This window comes from Thermobia domestica, chromosome 17 (genome assembly GCF_964235325.1).
Source record: "Thermobia domestica chromosome 17, izTheDome1.hap1.1, whole genome shotgun sequence".
Lineage (NCBI taxonomy): Eukaryota > Metazoa > Arthropoda > Insecta > Zygentoma > Lepismatidae > Thermobia > Thermobia domestica.
In genome coordinates this window covers 106,515,109-106,537,943 of record NC_137470.1, presented here as the reverse complement: position 1 = coordinate 106,537,943, position 22,835 = coordinate 106,515,109, and positions in this window count along the sequence as shown.

Sequence of the window (22,835 nt, the reverse complement as noted above, 5' to 3'; positions counted from 1 at the left end):
AAATCTCTTCAGTTGGTGGTCCTTGATGGTCTTCGCGTCTCGTCTTCTTCTTTTTCATCGTATGGTCTTCCGTGCAGACGTTGATAGTCATCTCTTCGTCAGAGTCTTCAAGGTGGTCTTCCTCTTCCGGGTTTTCCTTCTCATAAAACTTCTTCAATCTCTGGACTGCTATGCTGTCTATCTTGTAAGATCCTCGGGCGGTCTTATACTTAACAAAATATGAATTTGGATTTTCCACACGTTCAATTATGCCTGGACCAATAAACTTTCCGCTAAATGCTTTGGCGTGACCTTTTTTTCTTGTGGTGTCTAAAATCCAAACTTTTTCTCCTTCTTTAAAAGCAGGTTTCGTATGTCTCTTGTCAAAAAATTTTGTCGCCGTTTTATGACGTTTGTAAAGATTTTCTTGCGCTTTGTCTCTAATCTCTTGTAATTGCTGTAAACGAATGGCATTATCTTCGTATTGGCACGGAGTATTTAAAATTGCCTGATGAAGTAACCTAGGTTTGAAGCCAAAAAGACATTCAAATGGTGAAATTTGAGACGATAAGTTCTTGGTGACGTTAAGCGAAAAAACTATGGGTTGTAATAAGTCAATCCATTCTCCTAAATCTTTGTCACATAAAGCTGATTTCAATCGTTGTTCTATGTTTCTAATACTAATTTCACAAACACCATTACTATAATGCCCATGTACATTTACAAAACGCATGTTAGCACCAATCATGGCACATAATTCTTTAAATAGTCCACTAGTGAATGCACTGCCTTTGTCTAAGACAATTTCATAGAAAATTCCAAACTTTAAAATTACTTTGTGATAAAGAAATGAAGCCAAAGTACTTGCTGTAACATCAGGAAGGGAATCTGCAATTATGTATCTAGTACAACTGTCTACTACAACTATCATATATTTGTGATTTAACATATTATTGGGGGAATAATTCCCAGCTACATCTATGTGGATGCGATAGAAGGGGGGACGGAGGGATAAGTAAGCAATGTACCATACGGAGAACCAATTTTCGATTTCGATACTTGACAAATCGTACATTCTTTACACTTCTGATATATATATTTCTTCATGTTGGGAAAATACACTGTTTTTACTAACATATCATAGGTTTTAGAATAGCCAGAATGAGATGATCCCAATGCAGACGTGTGACAAGCATTAAAAACTTTATAACGCAAAGAAGTGGGAACTGCAACTAAAAATTTTATACCTTGAGAAGTTTTCTGCTTTCTATACAAAATTCCATCTTTAATAGTAAAATATAATGCTTGGCGTTCTATTTTAGAATTTCTATTTTCTTTCTGTTCCAACCAAGAAAAAATATCTTTAAAAAACGGATCTTTACGCTGTTCTGTTGCCAGATTTGACTCATTTAAAATTGAAAATGAATTTGTGGTCTGAGTAAACAAAATTTTCGGATCTTCTTGATTCTTTTTCTCGTCTTCCAAATCTCTAGGGGGGTTAGAAAAACGTGAAATGGCGTCTGCCTCTACGTTACTGGAGCCACTGATATGTGAAATAGTGAAATTATACGATTCGATCTCACTCATCCATCTAGAAATTTTACTTACATTCTTTGTTTGCTTCAAATAAATTAAACTATGACAATCTGTCTTCAAATAAAAATGACGTCCTAAAAGAAAATACCTAAATGAACGTAATGAGTACAATAATGCTAGTAATTCAAGCTGATAAGGGTGTAGTCTTCTCTCGCTAGGAGACGTTGCACGACTACAATAACTAATGGGAACTAGATTTGTGTCGTCAGGTGAATTTTGAGGTTGTTTGATTAGTCCAGAAAGAGCGACTTTGCTGGCATCAAAATAGAGATACAGAGGATAATCAGGCTTGTATCTCATGAGACAAGGTGCTGAAATGATGGCTTGTTTAATATTATTGAATGCTGTCTCCTGTGCGTCCTTCCAACGAAAAGGAGCGTCTTTTTTCAACAAAGAAAGTAACGCTTCTGCTAATTGACTAAAATTAGGTAAATACGAACGAACGAAAGAAGCCAATCCTAAAAAACTTTTAACTTGTTTCTTTGTTTTGGGACGTTGATAGTTGGAAATTGAGTTAATTATTCGTTTCGAAATAGACAAACCATCTTTACTAACAGTGTGACCTAAAACATCTAATGAAAAATATCCCAATTTTGTTTTTTTCTGGCTAAAGCTTTAAACCAATTTCTTTTATTCTTTGAAGCAACATACGAGTTAACTGCAAAATTTCATCAAAACTATCACTAGACCAAAAATAATCGTCAACATAGGCAAATATTTTATCTTGTGGAAGACCTTCCAAGGTGAGTTTCACTAATCTGTTCATACCGCTAGTAGATGTCTTGACACCCTGGGGCAAAAAATTAAAATGGTACGATCCCACGCCCGGAATCGAAAAAGCTGTAATAGGTTTTGATTCTTCAGTGAGGGGAATATTAAAGAAAGCTCCAAAAACGTCACTAGAACATAGATATTTGCGTCCTGCCAAATTAGTCAAAATATCCTGGATAGGAGGAACCGGAAAACTGTCAGGAACCATTTTTTGTTCAAAAATCTCGCATCCTGTATAAATCTATACTGTCCATTCTTCTTTTTAACAAGCATTACCGGAGAATTATACGGACTAATACTAGGTTCAATGATCTTACTTTTCAATAAAATATCTACTTGTTTTTTGATCTCATCCCGTAGATGAAATGGTATCGAAAATTGGGGTCGATTTACTGGGATATTGTCTACTAATTCAATTTTATTCTTATATCCTTTAGCACAACCATAGTCAAATTCATTCCAAGAAAAACTAGAATAAAATTCTTCTACTAAATCATATAATTGCTGCTGTTGATGTGGCATGTCGCATACATGAGGAATTCACCGGTTCTGTTAAATATAATGCGCAAACGCGGTTTGTAAAATAACTGAACTTATTTTTCCTCGCAACTAAAGAGCATAAAGGTTTTATTGCCAACTGTCTTATATGCAAGGCATATTTCAAGACCTAATCGCAAAAAGTGCAATTCATCCTGGAAAAGAAAAACACAAGAAAATATCCAATAGCTTCCACACATCACATTCACTTATGTGCACTGCACAATTTAACCTTGTCTAATAAAAAGAGTAATTTCTTGAAATAATCAAAAGAGCCTTTAAATTTCAAACAATTTATTATAATTTATCAAAGTTATTATTTTTCAGGAGGAGAGAAGACTTCTAGTAAGGTTAATTATCTTTCAGAAACAAATATTTTTATGTAGTAATATATCAAATTGCAAATGGTAAAGTTCCACTATTATCGTGCTTGAAATTCCAAAAATATCAACTTTAACAATCTTTAGTTCGTAATTCATTCACTCAGTTTTTAATTTTTAAGATACTTTTATCGCTTAAGTTATAATCACTTTCATTCAACATTCAGTGCAGTGTACATCCAACTAATGTCTACAAAAATATTATAAAAATCAATACTTACCAAAACTCAGCAGTTACGTACTTACTTCCGTGTAATAGAAGAAATGGATTGCCTATTTTGACCCAACAAACATTCAACTCTTTCACACAATTATTTAAGTATATCTTTTAATTCAGAAGTTTCAACGAAATTAATAATTTTTAAGGATTAATTGTGCATGACTAATGTTAATTAAGTCAAGTGAACCGGGTTTTAATAACTGTATTTCAAGTAATTTTATGTTTCTCAACAAGTTTAATTTCTTACCCAAACAACAAAACCTAAGTTTAATTTCCCCTTTATCTGAAGAAAGAATTTCTGGTATTTTTCTAACCGTTTTTAACTACCTTCAATTACTCCCCTTTTTACTACTTTTACCGTTTTTTGAAGTTTTTAGTGCTATATTTAATCTGGTTTTAAACAAAAGACGTATTTAGTTTTAAGGAATAATAATTCCCTTTTTAAAAATCTTAACCGCTTTAAAAATTTTTACGCACAAAATTGCAAAAAGAGAATGAAAACAACTAAGTTTAAAAAGAAAATACCCATTCTTCAACGTGAGCCGAATAACATTACCTACGTCTTTATCTTACTATTAACCTTGTCAATTTTACCTAATAGTTTATAACGACAATTTTAAGCACCTGATTTTTTACTCTCGAATGTTTAAATTGCATTAATTTCACGAAGCAAGTTTCATTCTAGGACAAAAATCATCCTTTTAAATCGGTCTTGTCAAATTAATCCCTTTGTTTAACCTAATTGAAGAAGCCATTTAAAGAATTTTTGTTAAAAAGAAGTAATTTCAACGTATTTAGTTTCAAGCTAATTTAGATTTTTAGTTACGTGTTATAATTTTATGCACTCCATTTTTCTTCTTTCCATTTTAACTTAGCACTCACACACACAGCATGACGGAAGCCAAAAACACACTTCGTGTAACGAAAAACACGTAACAGAAGACCATCAGCTCTTATTCGATATTACTTTCCCTTATGAACAAACAACAAGTACGGCACTCGAAAGCCGCGGGGAAGAGAAGGCGTGGTCAAGCACACCAAGCAGCGAGACTACTACTGCTGCCATCTCTTATTGAATAAGCAAAACATTACCACTTGCAATAAGATTCACAAACTTTTTTTTTTTTTTTAACTTCCACTTTTTAATGTGACTACACGTCACAACCTCTCTCCTGCCCAATAAAAATTTTTATATACGTAACAAGAAAAATTTTTATAACAATAACAACTTCAAGATGAACATTTCAAAAATATATATATATCTATAGATAACTTTAATATCTGAAAGTCTCTCTTATTTTTTTTTCTCGTTTAAATTTTTTAAAGATTCAATTTTCAAATTAATTTTGATAAATTTTGAAGTCGACTTCCTTCTCAAATCCTTGAATCTTCATCCTTGGTACCAAGTTTAACAAAACATTCCACAGGACAACCAATACAATGAGGCGAATGCAATTCTGCATCAGCTCCAAATTGACAGGCACATAAAAAAAACAAACAGGAAATGAATACATGACTAGGACACTCACACCTCATCAAGGACCAGCCTCTGTGAAAATATTAAGAAACAATATAATAAAAATATTTACAAAACATATATACATTATTATATACATAAACTTAAATTTATTGGATAGGTCGGAGATGATAATTATAAGCATTTTACTACTAGCAATACTGAAGGAATCTTCTTAACCTTTTATTCTTTATTCCTTACCCTTTACATAATTTGTATCAGACAATAATTACAACGTAACTGGTTGCTAACCTATCACAACAAACCCATATTTTAATAGTTATTTTACAAATCTGAGCACAACTTAATTCTGATTTCTTCTAGGAAAGAATTTTTTCACGTCAGATACATGGACCCTTCTTTTTATGTTTACATCAGAAACATCTTCAACTAACAAAGTGTTAGTTGTAAGAAAACGAATTATCTTAAATGGACCCACCCATACATAAGAAAGACTCTTGGCAAATTTATCCTTTAAGGAAGATTTTGCATGATTTTTAATCAAAACTTGATCTCCAATTTCAAGATTTATTTCCTTTCTATTTTTCTCAAATAATATTCTACGTTTCTCCCAACTTTTTCTCATGTTCTCCATAGCTTTCATCCAAATCTCTTTCTGATTTCCCCCATCAATGTTTGAATCTGATATTTTCCATCTAGCTTCTAATGGACTAAGCAGAGGACGACCTAAAAATATTTCTGAAGGAACAGCCTTCATACCTTCATGTTCACACAAATTCATACTGAACTGTAATTCTTCCAAAAAATAACTCCATCTGTCTTGACATTCAGCGAAATATGATTTCATACTCACTTTCAAAGTTTTCACATAACGTTCAGCAATATTCGCCTCCGGGTGATACGGACTCAATTTTATGTGTTTCATCCCCAAACTGAAGCAGAATCTTTCAAATAGTTCCGATGTAAAGACAGAAGCGTTATCAGTTGAAATAGTTTCAATAAATCCATATTTAATGAACAACGAATAAAGGCGATCACAGATTAATTTTGAATTTAATTTTCTTAACTTTTCAAGCATAACAAAACGCGAACAATTATAAACTACAATTAGTATAAATGTAAACCCATTAGACTTAGGTAGGGGCCCTATAAGATCTATCATCCAATTAGCATTTACCCTTGTTTCTACTACTGAACCTAAGCGTCCCATTTTTGCTACATTAGAAGGTTTAGATTTTTGACAAGTCTCACAAGATCTAACATAGTTTTTTACATCATCTACTACCTGGTCCCAAGTAAACCTTTTCAGGATTTTCCTTAACGTTCTCTGCATCCCAGAATGTCCTCCCGTTAATTTTTCTTGGTGAAAATATTCTAAAATATATGACTTTAAGGCAGAAGGAACAACAATCTTCATAGGTACTCTTACAGCTCGTGTTCTTTTTAACAAAAAACCATTATGGAAATCATAACCTTCAACAGGATTACCTTCTTCAAAACTTTCTATTATATGCTGTAATTGCGGATCCTTACGTTGATAGTTTTGAAGTGGTTCCTTAAGGTATGGTAAATTCCAAATATTTATACAAGAGATATATTTATTCAGAAGATGCAGTCCAACTATCTCCTTTTGCATTTCAAAATTATAAGGGTCATACACCCTTGAAAGAACGTCAGCTACAAGGTTCTCCTTGGTTCCAATATGATGAATCTTAAAGGAGAATTGAGACAATTGTTCAACCATTGAGCCATATTTTAGTAGTCTCTTAGGATTATTAGTTATCCAAGATAACGCCCTATTATCCGTATAAATATCAAATTCTCGAAAAAGATAATGTTTGAAACGTAGAATAGTTTTAACTAAACTTATAAATTCTAGTTCATAAATCGACCTATGTCGGTCAGCTTCCGAAAGCCTTTTAGAGAAAAACCCAACAGGTTTTAATTCATTATTTTCAGTATATTGTGAAATTACCCCTCCAATTCCACGAGTTGAAGAATCTATATGAATCACAAACCTTTTATTTAAATCTGGACTTTTTAGGACAACATTTTCTGAAAACAGTCTTTTTATTTCGTCAAAAGCATCTTGCTGTAACTTTCCCCAAACAAAAGGTTTCTTTACAGATCTAAGTTCTGAGATAGGAGCAATAATATCTTGAAAACCAGATATAAATCGAGCATAAAATTGCATTAACCCACATATTTTTTGAACTCCTTTTCTAGTTTTAGGAGGTGGTAATTTTATTATTGCATCAATCCTACTCTGATCCATTTGAATTTCATTTCCATCTACAATGAACCCTAAATACATTAATTTCTTTTTAAAGAAAAAGGATTTAGTTGGAGAGATAGTAAGACCAACTTTTCGCAAACGATCAAGAACTAACCTTATCATTTTCATATGTTCTTCTTTTGTTTCGTGGGCAAGCAAGACGTCATCAAAGTAAGAATAAACGCCCTTGTCCTCTAAATCCCCCAAAACATCTCTCATACATTTGGCCAAAACACTCGAACCAATTTTTATTCCAGCCGGTAATTTACAATATTGATAAGATCCAAAAGGAGTAACTATTGTAGTGAGGTCTCTGCTGTCCTCATCTACCTCAATTTGAAAATATGCCTTAGATAAATCAATTTTACTGAAAAATTTACACCCTGTAACATTTCCTAAACATTCCTCCATGTTAGGAATAGGATATAAGTAATCTGCCAAGATATTATTAAGTTTTATGTAGTTAGCAACTAGACGAAAAGATCCATCTCTATTCTTAACAATAAAGCAAGTACTGCCATAATTTGAATGGTCTACTTCTTTTAGAACACCCCGTTCAACTAACTCATTAATAACCTTAACAAAATTTTCACGCTTATCACGAGGTACTGGAAAAGGATTCTCTTTTATAAATTTGTTTTCCCTCAAATATAATTTACATTTATAGCCTTTAAGACACCCAATTCTTTTACTAATAATATCAGCATATTCAGATTTTATTTCATTTATAAAATCTCTAACATCAGTTTCAATCCAATCGGTCTCATCCGAATACTCGTCTTCTTTCTTTAAGGACTCTTGCTTTAATTCAATATGAGTTTCCGACGATGTTGATAAATCTCCCCGTAACTGTCCAGTAAGTCTATTAAAACGAAGTTCAAATTCTTCCTCAAAACTATCTGTCCACTCACTCTGATGATTATGTCCACCATTCGACGTAACATATGCCATCGATGAATCATTCGCAGTTTGCGAAGACACACTACGCTTATTTTCAATTCTATCAACCAAACCCTTTGATCCAGATGATGTTGCACCATGATAATGCACCTCCTCACTACTATCACCAACTCCCAATTTAAATAAATTCTCAGGTCTATTCAAATTTTCAAATACAGGAGAGGTAGTTCCACAAAGCTTCTCCGGTAAAATACTCTTAATTTGAGTATTTAAACCAGAAGGACAAGATCTTCCACGCAGATATACGCACACCAAGTTTGACGGATGCACCACCTTATCTTTCGATGTTACAGTCTCTCGAACCTCTGGATCATCTATCCAACATAAACTAGCGGATCTCCCAGTATCTTTGTAAATTAATTTTTCATCGCACAAATCAATTATGGCATTAACCACAGTTAAATATGGCACCCCTAAAAGAATGTCACATGGTAAACTATCCACCACAATGAATGACACAGTATTTCTCATCCCTACTATTTCGACTTGAAGAGTAATCACGAGGTTACTAATAAGTTGTTTCCCATTTGCCAAGTCCACTTTAACTGGTTCACATTGCTGACTTACAACTCCCCTATTACTAAGATTCTTGTCCAAAAACTCTTTACTGGACAAATTTAATGATGATCCTGAATCTACACAAAGGGCTACACGAAGACCATTTACTTTGCCAAAAACAAATGATGCAGATTTTCCTTGAATATTGGCAGGCACCACTCTTCTATTTGACCGTTTATTGAAATCTGAGTCAGAGCTTTTATAACTATTATAATTATAACCTTGTTTTGAATTTCCGTTATCCAAATTTAATTTTTTATCATCATTCCTAAACTGTTGTTTCGAAGGACAAGAGTTACCAAATTTTTGAAATTTTCTATCGCCATTAATCTTATTCCCTTTGTTTCCACCATAGTTTCCATTCATCGAAGAATTTCTAAAATAATTTCCCTGATTTGAGCTTGACTTCCTAACATCAGGTCGAAACTCGAACCCGGTACCACCTTGAGTTGACATAGTCAACATATTACTACCTTTATTTCCAGAAAAAATCTGTTTCTCATTTCTTGATTTAGAGTTAAATTTCAAAAATTCTAATTTAGAACGCTTATACAGATTATATGTTTCAACTCGTTGTTCCAATTCATTTAATGTCCTAGGCCAATTATTACCAAAACATTTAAATCGGTAACTAGGATGTATACCATGTAAGATTATAGAAACGATATCAAACTCAGTTGAACCAACTCCCAAAACTTTAGCTGAATGAGAGATACTATTAATAAATACCATAACATCTTCATTTAATCTCATACATCTGTATACTCTTTCCGAAATAAGCTTTGCCCTAGCATTCATAGACACAAATCTGTAAAAGATCTTATTTCTAACATCATTCCATCCCAACTGAAGGCGAATACATGACCTAATTTCTTCCAACAGAAGACCTCTAGTTTTAGTTGTAATTGCAAATAATATTAATCTCAAGGGAAATTCATAATTTTCTATTAACTCGTTTAAAGTTACCAAAAGCTCAAACACAAGGACACTATCTGAACCATCAATGTTTTTTAAATGACCAATCCTTTCGTTTAAATTCTGGGTAATTTTGTCAAAAATAAATTTATCTATTAATTTATTCGGTACACCAAATCCACCAGTTACCTCGAAATTCTGAACAGGGTTCTGAATATTTGAAGCATAACCTACGTTTGACTTAAAAGGCAGATTGACTTTAGTTTCAGCCTGGCCATAATTAGAATCACAACCTACTTTCGACAAATTTTGATTTAATGTTGTTTGAACCTTGCTACTATTAGTTGCTAATCTTTGTCCACCATTTTGAAACCTTCCTATAGTTGGGATTTCAAAATCAACTTCTTTAACTACTGTTTCATGATCCTTGAGAGCACTAGAAAGGGACAAGTTAGTACCTATACCGGACGATCTAAAAGGAATTTTTAAATTACAGGCATCTCCTTGATCATACTTCACAAAAGGATTACCTTTCATTGGAGACATTAAAGTTTCGGATTTCACCCTCCGTAATTCATGATTACTAGTTAAATTCCTATTTGTATTGAGTTGACTTGATCCTTTATGCCTATAAGCACTCATTAAACTAACTCTATTAGGATCAGAGTAAGGCACATGACTTGACACCCCGAGACCGCCACTACATCTCGAAACAGCATTACCTACATCTGAATTATTTCTAACAGTTAAGCAACTTTGCTGTAACTCATTCGAATCAGAATCAGAATCAGAACTAGGAATACTATTATATAAATAAGCCGTCTCATTTAATCTAGCTGAGCTAAAAGGCATTCCAGAAGAACTAGACGCACTATCTGAAGTAATTAAAGGTTCGACTTCCCCCGTCCTATCAACAGTGTAGAAGGTTTCAGGTTCTAAACTCATATTGCTGCGCGAAAAAGACGAATACTCAGCCATTTTTAAAAAAAACTTTTTTTTTTAAGGAAATCAGGGAAGGGATTACAATGCAAAAATTTATAAATATGCAACCAGAATACAATTGTACTAATCTACTTCTAACTACTCTCTCACACATACAATCACACAAGTTCATAATTACCAAATTTTACTATAAATAATGTCTAACAATCAAGATTACCAAACAAATTATAATCAATTTTATTATTTTATTATTAACACAAAATATCTTATTGCTGCTGCTCCGCACCAGACTCCAACATGTAGACGTCACGCATGAGAGATCATTTCACCAGCCTTACTCGCGATTTCGTTTTTTTTTTTTTTTTTTTTTTTTTACGGAAACCCAGTTACTAAATCTAAGGGCAGGAATAAAGTTACAGACCAAAATTTCTCATACTTCAATGGAATATAAACAAAGTTCTGTCCCAACACTCCATTAACCTACATACATATATTTGTTTTATTTTCTGTATTCTCTGAACAAGGCAATAGCATAAACTGCATAGACGGTTAATCTAAACAACATTCAAAGCCGCAAAATTTAATAGAACCATAGAACTTAATGCCAATCGCAATTACCAAACGATACAATCAATTTAATAATTATTCCAACTACTAAATATCCAAACAGTACTCCGACCTATTCAATAATTCTTAATTTGCTGATCAATTTCTTATAAATGTATTTAACCTGAGCACTATACACTTGAAAACCGTAGTTCTAATCAAAACTAACATTTACTCTACTTTAAATTACTCAAACTTGCAAAATAGATATCTACTGCTATGACACCCTGTATATTATTCATTCAAATTCTGTTGGCGGTTCATAAGGGAAAGTAACACCTATTAATTGTCGCATACATGAGGAATTCACCGGTTCTGTTAAATATAATGCGCAAACGCGGTTTGTAAAATAACTGAACTTATTTTTCCTCGCAACTAAAGAGCATAAAGGTTTTATTGCCAACTGTCTTATATGCAAGGCATATTTCAAGACCTAATCGCAAAAAGTGCAATTCATCCTGGAAAAGAAAAACACAAGAAAATATCCAATAGCTTCCACACATCACATTCACTTATGTGCACTGCACAATTTAACCTTGTCTAATAAAAAGAGTAATTTCTTGAAATAATCAAAAGAGCCTTTAAATTTCAAACAATTTATTATAATTTATCAAAGTTATTATTTTTCAGGAGGAGAGAAGACTTCTAGTAAGGTTAATTATCTTTCAGAAACAAATATTTTTATGTAGTAATATATCAAATTGCAAATGGTAAAGTTCCACTATTATCGTGCTTGAAATTCCAAAAATATCAACTTTGACAATCTTTAGTTCGTAATTCATTCACTCAGTTTTTAATTTTTAAGATACTTTTATCGCTTAAGTTATAATCACTTTCATTCAACATTCAGTGCAGTGTACATCCAACTAATGTCTACAAAAATATTATAAAAATCAATACTTACCAAAACTCAGCAGTTACGTACTTACTTCCGTGTAATAGAAGAAATGGATTGCCTATTTTGACCCAACAAACATTCAACTCTTTCACACAATTATTTAAGTATATCTTTTAATTCAGAAGTTTCAACGCAATTAATAATTTTTAAGGATTAATTGTGCATGACTAATGTTAATTAAGTCAAGTGAACCGGGTTTTAATAACTGTATTTCAAGTAATTTTATGTTTCTCAACAAGTTTAATTTCTTACCCAAACAACAAAACCTAAGTTTAATTTCCCCTTTATCTGAAGAAAGAATTTCTGGTATTTTTCTAACCGTTTTTAACTACCTTCAATTACTCCCCTTTTTACTACTTTTACCGTTTTTTGAAGTTTTTAGTGCTATATTTAATCTGGTTTTAAACAAAAGACGTATTTAGTTTTAAGGAATAATAATTCCCTTTTTAAAAATCTTAACCGCTTTAAAAATTTTTACGCACAAAATTGCAAAAAGAGAATGAAAACAACTAAGTTTAAAAAGAAAATACCCATTCTTCAACGTGAGCCGAATAACATTACCTACGTCTTTATCTTACTATTAACCTTGTCAATTTTACCTAATAGTTTATAACGACAATTTTAAGCACCTGATTTTTTACTCTCGAATGTTTAAATTGCATTAATTTCACGAAGCAAGTTTCATTCTAGGACAAAAATCATCCTTTTAAATCGGTCTTGTCAAATTAATCCCTTCGTTTAACCTAATTGAAGAAGCCATTTAAAGAATTTTTGTTAAAAAGAAGTAATTTCAACGTATTTAGTTTCAAGCTAATTTAGATTTTTAGTTACGTGTTATAATTTTATGCACTCCATTTTTCTTCTTTCCATTTTAACTTAGCACTCACACACACAGCATGACGGAAGCCAAAAACACACTTCGTGTAACGAAAAACACGTAACAGAAGACCATCAGCTCTTATTCGATATTACTTTCCCTTATGAACAAACAACAAGTACGGCACTCGAAAGCCGCGGGGAAGAGAAGGCGTGGTCAAGCACACCAAGCAGCGAGACTACTACTGCTGCCATCTCTTATTGAATAAGCAAAACATTACCACTTGCAATAAGATTCACAAACTTTTTTTTTTTTTTAACTTCCACTTTTTAATGTGACTACACGTCACAGGCAACAATTCAGGGTTAACATTTACTCTATATTTATCATAACCTTCAGGAAAAGATTTCGTATCTACTACATTAACTTGATCAACCTTATTATTAGTGCTATTTTGTTTCTTGAAGTTGGTATCACTGATAACATGTTCGGCAGAACCCAACACAACATCTTTTTTCAAGTAGAGTTTACTTTTGGTAGGATTAATCACAGATATTACCGGATGAATTTCGTCTACAACTGATTTACGCACAAAAATTTCTGCCTGCGTATCTATTAACTCATTGGGAACTAATAAATTGCGATTTCCTGCAAGATCATTTACTTTCTTTAATGTAACTTGAACACTTGAATTAGGAGGCAAAACAACAGAGCGAGCCACTAAAAATTGAGGTTTATATAATTTTGCTATATGGTTAGAAATTTCTTCAAAAGAAACGTATGGCGGCAATTCAATTCTTGGAGGAATACCAAATTTAACAAAACTAAAAGAATTCTTATTGTGATCAACCATTGCAAGATGATTTTTCAAAAAATCTTGGCCAATTATGCTATTATACGGAAAATTATTATACACTCGAAAAGGATGCGTAAAATACTGTCCTCCTAATTTAAATTTCACTAAAGCGATTTGATCACTTCCTTGAGAATTTCCAGTGATACCACGAATAAAAGTAGTTCCTTTAAGTATTTTATGCTTATTGCTTAAACTATTACCAGAAATTAAGCTAACAGTACTGCCTGAATCCAATAGAAATAAATGCGGCTTATTATCAATATATGCTTTAACATGAGGCAAATCAGCTTCATATTGAATAGGAACATAATATCGCTTACTATTTCTAACATTATTACACATATTATTGTCTACTTTATTCCTATTATTCGATTTAACATTCTCATTTACATTGCCTGCATTGTCGGAAGCAAAACGCTGCAAGTGATAGAAGGATGCGTTGGATGGATTTCTTTGCTCCAAACGCGAACGCTCATAAGATTGTATACACACAGATTTTCCTTTGTGTGCGTGAGAAGCTTTTGCGGCCGCTGTTCGTTGCACGAGATCTTGTAACTGGACTTTGATACCGTCTAACTGAGCTATCAATGTATTTTTTTAGGCTGACTTACAATTTCATTTTCGTTCTGAATATTAACATCTAAAGTATTTTCTTTTTGCTGTATAGCATTCTTACTAACAGGATGTATATTGTATTCGTTTGTTATTGCCAAGGACTTCAATTGCTGACTACGCATTCTAACAAGAACATTAACTCTTTCCTCGAGACCTAAGGACTTTGCTAACTCAATAACAGTCTTATACGATTTTCTTACAACTACAGAATAAAACGAAGGCAATAACCCATCGATTATCAAGTTAAGTTGTTCGGTCACTGGCATCTTCGGATCGTACTCAAGTATTAATTTCCATTTATGAAAAATGTAATCTAGGACAGATTCAGAATCTAACTGTTTTCTATTTCTCATTTCTTGCTCTAAAACTTGCGAAACTATATTATCTTCATAAGCCTCTATTAATTTCTTCTTAATCTGTACATACATGAGACTATCATATTCTGCGGTCGATTGTAAAGCTAGCAGATAAGCACGAGCCCCGTTTTCTAAACAATACGGCAACAAATGACGTTTCTGTACATCACGTAGGTTATGAAGGACAGAAAAATCCTCAAAATGACTAAAAAATGATTGAACTGACTCGTTCAATTTGCCGGAAAATTTGGGGGGTTCTACTAAACGATCTATAGCAGAAGACATAATACTAGTATTCTCCATTATATCTATTTTCAAAATCATACTTGAGATAAATATCTTACACTACTATGTATATATATCCAACACCAAAATGTAAATAACACAAAGAAAAACAAAATATAATAACTTAGCAAAATTTTCTCTTCTCACCCATTTATCATTCGATTAAAATACAACAAAAACAAAAAAAATACTCTAACAGAGCAAATGAATAAAGTAGCGAGGGTGGACGGGTGGGTTAAAAATAACTTTACTTAATTTCTCTCGACAAACTATAAATTACACACTACAAATTACTCAAAATTTGGGATCTTAAGCATCTACCGAATATTTAGAATCGTAATTTATCAAAATTTTAGGATCGTAACAAAGGCGTAAGCCTCACAATATCTCCACCATGTGCCGGTGCTGTGTCATCAGTTATAGCTCAGAATATGAAATAAATAAATGCAATCAAATGGGGATGGAACTGATGCACAACACGGTACTTAACTGTAAAATTGTGGTTGAATTTAAATAAAATTCAAATGCTTCCAATTTAGAAAATGACTAGTTGGGGGAAAGGGTGAGAGAAAGAGAAAGGTTGTAATTAAAGAATAGGAATGAGCACTAGCCTGACATATCCAACGAAGCTGGTGTCGTCCTGGTCATCTGGAATGATGAATATCTGGAGAAGTCTGGATTAGCTGGTGACAGTCAACATCTGAGTCTTAATCCTTTTGGTCTGCAAGGGGCGTCGATAAGCGTCTTACGATAATGTCCTTCTACATCTTCATTCTACTACTCTGATGACAAACTTGAAGGTGTCTGCGGCGATGAACCGTCAGAATGGTACTCTTTGTCTTGTGGAGTCGGTGGTTCTCCAATGGTGGGATCCGCTTCTCTATGATGATCCTGCACCTCTCTTGATCGCGTGTCGAATACCCCTTGTTGTTCTGTTCCTCCTAGTTTTGTCCAACTCAAGAATGATGACTTAATCGGGAAGTATCAGGCTGTGCTCGAAGGTATGCGGAAAGGAAAGAAGGAAGCTAGTCGAGTTTATTTAACAAATATGCATTTACAACAGGTGTCTGAGAATGTACACTTCTAGTCAAAGTTTTCTTCAATAAGTTTCCAAAAGTTCATGCTTCCTTATATCAAATACACAGTCACTTCATTTCCAATAGACAGATACTTCACACTACGATTCGAATGACGTGTACTGCCTCAATACATAACGATCTCAGGCATCGCCAAGCAAACGATTTGCTTCCTAAACTATACATGGTGAATACTATTATTATTATTATTATTATTATTATTATTATTATTATTATTATTATTATTATTATTATTATTATATTCAATACCAAGTCTATATGAGACTTAACGTACACTTTAAACACATCAGCATACATAATCTCTCTCTCTTTTTCTTTCCCTTAAGCTTACCTGAAGGTGCTATGGTCCGAACCACATGTACTGCCCAAATGCATGATGTTCCTCATTCGATATCAACAATTCGCTTTTTAAGCTGCATCGATAGTGGATAAAATAAATAACATTGCTCAAATAAAGATACGAACATGGTGTCTTTCTCCATTATTATACCTGCACCAAAACGAAACAAAAGAAGTTTATTCTAGTACCATATAACCAAAATTATTTCGTCAGAGTACGCAAGAATCCAAATTTTCGAAACAACGTGTAAATGAATTTTCAGAACACACATCTCTCTCTCTCTCACACTCTCTCTCTGTGTCGTTTTAGCTCTACATGTGGTCCGGGTTCAATTCTCGGTGAGATAGCATGGAAAAATGTGAAGGCATTATGATGGTTCGGGTTCCATCTTAAATTGTAACTCCATCTCTCGAAAAGTGAGAATAAACTCCAGACTGTTATGGTTGACGCATATGCCTTTGCTACTTACATAGGTCCTGGTTCGATTCTCGCTGAGAGTGGAATGAAAATTGGTAGACATTATAATGCTTCGGGTTCCATTTTAAAGTCTAAATTCGTGTGACAATTTGCTCCAGTACTATTCTGTTTAGCGCATGCGTCTTTGCTATTTGCACGGTTCCTGGTTCGATTCTCGGTGAAAGAGCATTGACTATTTGAAGGAATTATGATCGTTCAGGTTCCATTTTAAATTGTAAATTCGTCTCTCTAATACTGCATTTCTTTCGCTTCATTATTTTACTTCAGTACCACATCTATAATCCTGAACGAGTTTTCTTCATTTCAATCAGACATATGCTAGAATGCATCCTAGCATATACCCATCTCAGTTTATCAAGTAAATGCGCGTATTTTTTCTGAGTTTATTCCTCCATTGAGAGCAATAAGCCTTGAATGAAACTGGAATAATCATTCAAATCCCAGTCAAGCAATGAGTTTTGTGTAGTTTATCAACCGTGCCAAAAAGTGACAATAAACTCCAATACTATACTGACTAGCGCACCTGCCTTTAGTACTTACATAAGGTTCGGGTTCGACTATCGGTGGGTGAGCGTTTAACACTTGAAAGAATTATGGTGATTTGTGTTTCGTCTTAAAACTATAAATTGATTTCTCTTTCTCTTTTTTTATCTCTATCTCTGTCAATAACAAAATGTCATGAAACGATACAACCCCACAAGCATCGCCTCACGTGGAATCCAATATTCAATTTTCCTATGAGAGCTTCTATTATTGAATATCTCAGCCTCAGTGCATAGCCTTGGATGGGCAGAGAGAAGAACAAGAAAGAAAAATCATGTTTCATCTTGTTTATACATATCCATACAAGCGTCGAAGAGAATGAGAGGGTATTACTACTTACCAACACACTTTTTGGGCCGGATCTAAGTGTCAAAGGTCAAATACATCCCAAAGCAGGGATCTGTACTAAGGTTTCTGTTTGTATTTCGTTAATCTCCTACCACAGTGAGCGACCACTCTTTCTGTGTCAGTTTTCGGGTCACAACAGGTGAGTATTCTTTCTGTTTGTATCTGGTTGCTGTCAGTACACACGCGAATTTCTAGAGAATCGTCAAAATCAGATAGTAGGAGCCTGAGGTCTATCTTCCTTCTGTTGTTCAAAGAGAGTGTTATGTTCTTTTGTCCATTTATATTTAGATTTAGGAGTTACCAATTGTTGGAATGGTTCAATTTTTGTAGCGAAATCTTTAATTTGTGGCATGAGATAGGAACATAGCCTATAAAGCTTTTGAGAATCCGTTTTGTAGTCGGTCTTATAAAGTTTCTTAACTTCTTGGCTGTTTTTGTTGAAATTTTGATTTATTCGCCGCTTACAAGATGTATCAATATTATTAACTGTGTTTTCTTATTAGATGCACGAAAATCGCGTTTTATAAGTTTCTTGAATAGTAATTCCAAGTCTTCTAGCTGCTGGTTGAAGTCGTAATCCCCGCACACGATATCATCAGCAAAACTAGTAATCCTATTAGGTAGGCTTTCTCAAAACATCCTCGTTGCGATTGACAATGATTCGTAACTTGTTTTATGTCATGTAGAGCACCTCAAAAATTAATACGACATTCTCGTGTTATTGATCTCGAAAGTCATGTAATTTCGGCTTTTGGGAGGAAGCAAAATTTGATAATAGCTGGTCGAGAGATCCAGGGTGCTTATGAAAGATTGCCCTTGAGAGAACTTAAAGCGTCTTCTGTAGATTGGAAAGTAAGTGACTGATACTTGGTGTAACTGTACATTTCTGCAAGTTAAGGATAATCCGAAACTCTTGTGTGCTTGGTTTACGCAGTACAAAAAGAAAAATTCTTCCTTGTTTGTAGCTCTAAAATTTTGCATTAAGGAGTTCTTGAATTTGTTTTTCTACCTGGTCGCGTATATGAAGTGGGATCGGTGAGGAACGATCATTAAATACAGCCGACTTAGAAATTCTAATCTTATGAACATATTCCCTAAAATAGCCAATATCATCACGGGCATATGTAAAAACGTCCCTATACTTGAGCAGTAATTCATAAACTGCTTTTTTTTAGTTTTGTTTAAGTTGGCATTCATGCCAAAGAACTTCATTTTAAAACTTATTTACCGTGTAATTTAATCGTTGCTCAATCTCTTCTTTCGTTGTAAATTGGTGTGCTCTTTCTAGAAAAATTAATGTTTTTAGAGGGTTAAAAGAAATTTCGTGACCTTCCTCAAGAACCGCTACTGATGTATCCTTATTTATAGTAATGCTGTGGGTATTAGGATTCAAGATTAAATGGTCATTTTGTTATTATCAATCTTCTGGTCAAGCGGACGTAATCTATATCTCTCGAATATTTCAGGAAGTAATAACACATACGACAATTCCGTGTCATCTATTGTTTTCTTTTGCTACAGGAATCAATCTATGCAAGCGAGGAGGAAGTGTTTTTAGTCAGATATAAACAGTCTTGCTGAGGTTCATTATTGCTCGAGTTGTAATAGGTGAAGACGCATCTTCATTGTTCTCAGCTGGTACTTGAGGCTTCCGTGGATATTAAAAAATATATTCTTGTTCAAATCTATTGTGGCACAAGTAAGTTGGAGATAATCAATTCCGAAAATGATTGGCATGGTCCTATTAACTATTCGAAAGTAATGGCTGAATGTGTTTCTAATATTTCAAATGTTATTAGTGCTATTTGTTTCAGATAAATATTTCTTCCTGTCACTTCTTTCGCTAACTTCTGAAATGATTTTAAATCCGTTCCAAATGGTAGAGAATCTAAAGGAAAATTTGAAATTGTACTCCCTGCATTTCGGGATCCTAATTTGGTTTTAATTATTAGATTTGATCTATTATTCTCGTTTTCGCGCCAATACCGTAAATATATTGGTAAAATTTCCTTCTTTTTGTCTGGTGACCATGACTGCATTGTTGTCATGTGATCGAATAGCATGAAAAATCATTCTGGGTCCTTATGTCTTTTAGCGTGCCTTATCTTAGGAAATATTCAGAACATGTGCATATTACGTAGGTAGATGCCTGTCTGTCATCTTAAAAGTTTATTGTTATTTCCCCCTGTCCTATATGTGTGTTTACCAGATCTCATGTTCAGCATAAAATCGCAGTCAAGATAGGTGAAAAAGAAAACCAGGAAAAAATAGACCTTAGAAAAATTTTGGTACTGACCTAATTAATCTTGTGCTTGTTAAAAAGTTAAACAAAGCGTCCGGCGCCTCCACCATCAAAATGCTTTATAGGTTTATCCATGGAGACCTCAGCTAATAGCAGCCTTTCTGAGATATGGTAATGTTAAGGAAAGCCCCTTCGCTTTAAAGCAGCCTACAGGGTATAGTTGTGGCTAGAAGAACCTCTTCTCTTCAGAGCAGCCTCCAGGTAATTACGATAGGTTGCAATTAGTGGTCGACAGATGCTTGCTTCCTCCGTGGTTCCTCTTTTATATGTAATCTTCGGTGGCTCGTCTTCTTTCGGTTCCCTTCGTGCGGCTCGTCTCCTTTCGGTTTCCTTTGTGTGTCCCTCATTAGTGTATCGTTTGCAAATTTTAGTACGTATCGTTTATGAGCATCTGCTTCTGTTGTGATGTTGTGATCTTTACAACATTGTGCAACATATATTATTACGGCATACGAATATCGAAATTATATAAACCATGAACGTTTGAAAGATCGGCCTGACGCCTCGAAATTTAAAATAAAAAAAAAGCAAGTCCAGAATATAAACGGAAAATTCTCGATTTATGCTGGAAGTTTGCTGATATTGTTACATGGAATTGAAATAGATGAAGTCGTGAGAGAGGGTTTTAATACATTGTGCTACTGAAGTCAGAGCTAACTCGTTTCCATAAACAGTATCAAATTCCGACAGGTTTGCAAGCAGAATATCGTAAATATACGAATACGTTAATTGGTAGAATGGTTTACTTTTTTTCTAATTGGCCAGTATTGTCTTAGAGAAAATCATCGATGGAGAATCATTCTGTTGCATTGCCTTTAAAACAGGATATAGTTTCTCGCAGACCTAATAGTATGGTATCTAAATTTTTTATGTTTCGTTGGCATATTTTGATATAGAACTAGCATCAGATTCTCGGCCACGTAGGACCTCATGCATATTTGGATAGTATACAATACTCTTGTGAATGATATTGTCAAACCTTCACCTGAGAAGATAGCATATTACGTCGATGAACTCAATGTGTATGTAAACTCAAAGGAACGAACTAGTGAAATTTGAAGATATTTGTCTACACTTGTCAGAAAATCAGGGCTTAGAGTTTGAGTTGGAAAAATCTTAATTTTTATTTCAATAAATCTTAGCATTTGGACATAACGTTTTACGCTATAGTTACCACATTACAGATTGTTTATGAAAATCAATGCAGACCTATCCTGTTCCGAAATCGGTTAAGAATTTCAGATCGTTCCTCGGTTTGTGTAATTTTGAAAGGAGGTTATTGCCGAAATTGTAGCATCATTAAAAAGTAATTGAAGAGTAAAATTCAGTTGGGATTTGACTCACCAACAGGTGTTCGAAACTTTCAAGATAAGACTGACAGAAGCACCGATGTTAGCTTCTTATAGGCTGGATAAACATTTGTATTTGTTAATCGATGTGTCTAAGAGCGGAATTTCAGCGACGTGTAAACAGTGTACAGACGAAACGATACAAAATTAACGTGCCATTGGTTATCATTCGAGGCTTTTGACATCAACAGAAGAATGTTTCTCGACAATATAGCAGAAATCATTAGCCGTATTAGCTGCAAAGAAGGCGTTCAAATATTGTTTAATAGGAAGACACGTTTACTTGAAAATAATCAACCAAGCATTGGTTTATCAGAAGACCGAAACCAATTTGTCGCCACTTTGCTTCGTTGGAAAGTTTTCTGTTTCTTACTGAAGAATGCTTGTTCATGTAATCTTGGAATTGAGAACGTTCATACTAGTGTAGATCAGAATGACAGGGCAAGCTGATTTGGTAGTTTCGGAATATCCCTTGGTGGCTTTTCGAAACACTTGGAAATATCGTTCGACGCTTTTATCTGAAGTGAGACACGAGTCGACAACAAAACTACTGAATACGGTTGTATTTTGGTACGTCAAGCTTGATTTTGATGGTAGACAGTATAACGTATGTAACGTTATTTATACACTTTCTGTTATATTTGTGTTACATATATTGCCCAGAATTTGAATCACTAGATAAGTCAACACGATTCAACACTTTAACTTTTATATGTAATTGCAAATTCTAATAACTGCATACCTTGAAAATTAGGCACATCAAATGCCTAGCACAACTAACCTTTTATTTTCAAAATTTCATGAATAATCTTTCTGTTGTCATAGCAACACGAAACAAATAACTATCTCTACTTACAGCAAATACCTTTACATGAACATCAATCTATCTCAACACATATTCTAAGTTTTTTCTTCTTCTTCATAACATATTGTGCACTTTTAATCACCGTTGTGCAAAGTACCTACAATTAAAAATGGAAGTAATTTACAAATCAGATATACAATACCGCGTATGTATGGCTCCCGACGAAGACTTCTTAAATTGATTACAATTGAAGAAAGAATCCTGGACCGTTACATATCTTACATACGTGGTTACCTTACTTTTCGAATCGCCCTCACAAACATAAATTGCAATACATATATATATTAATTTCATTTTGTTTTAACAATAATCTTACATTCATTTAATATACAATTTCAATCTAATTTTATAATATTATCGACGAAGAGGACTTATTCAAAATACGATCCTTTATCTGATTATTTAGGTCCCAAAATAGATTATTTAATTGAATATCGTCGGAGCTCATAGACAAATTAAAGTATATTGAAA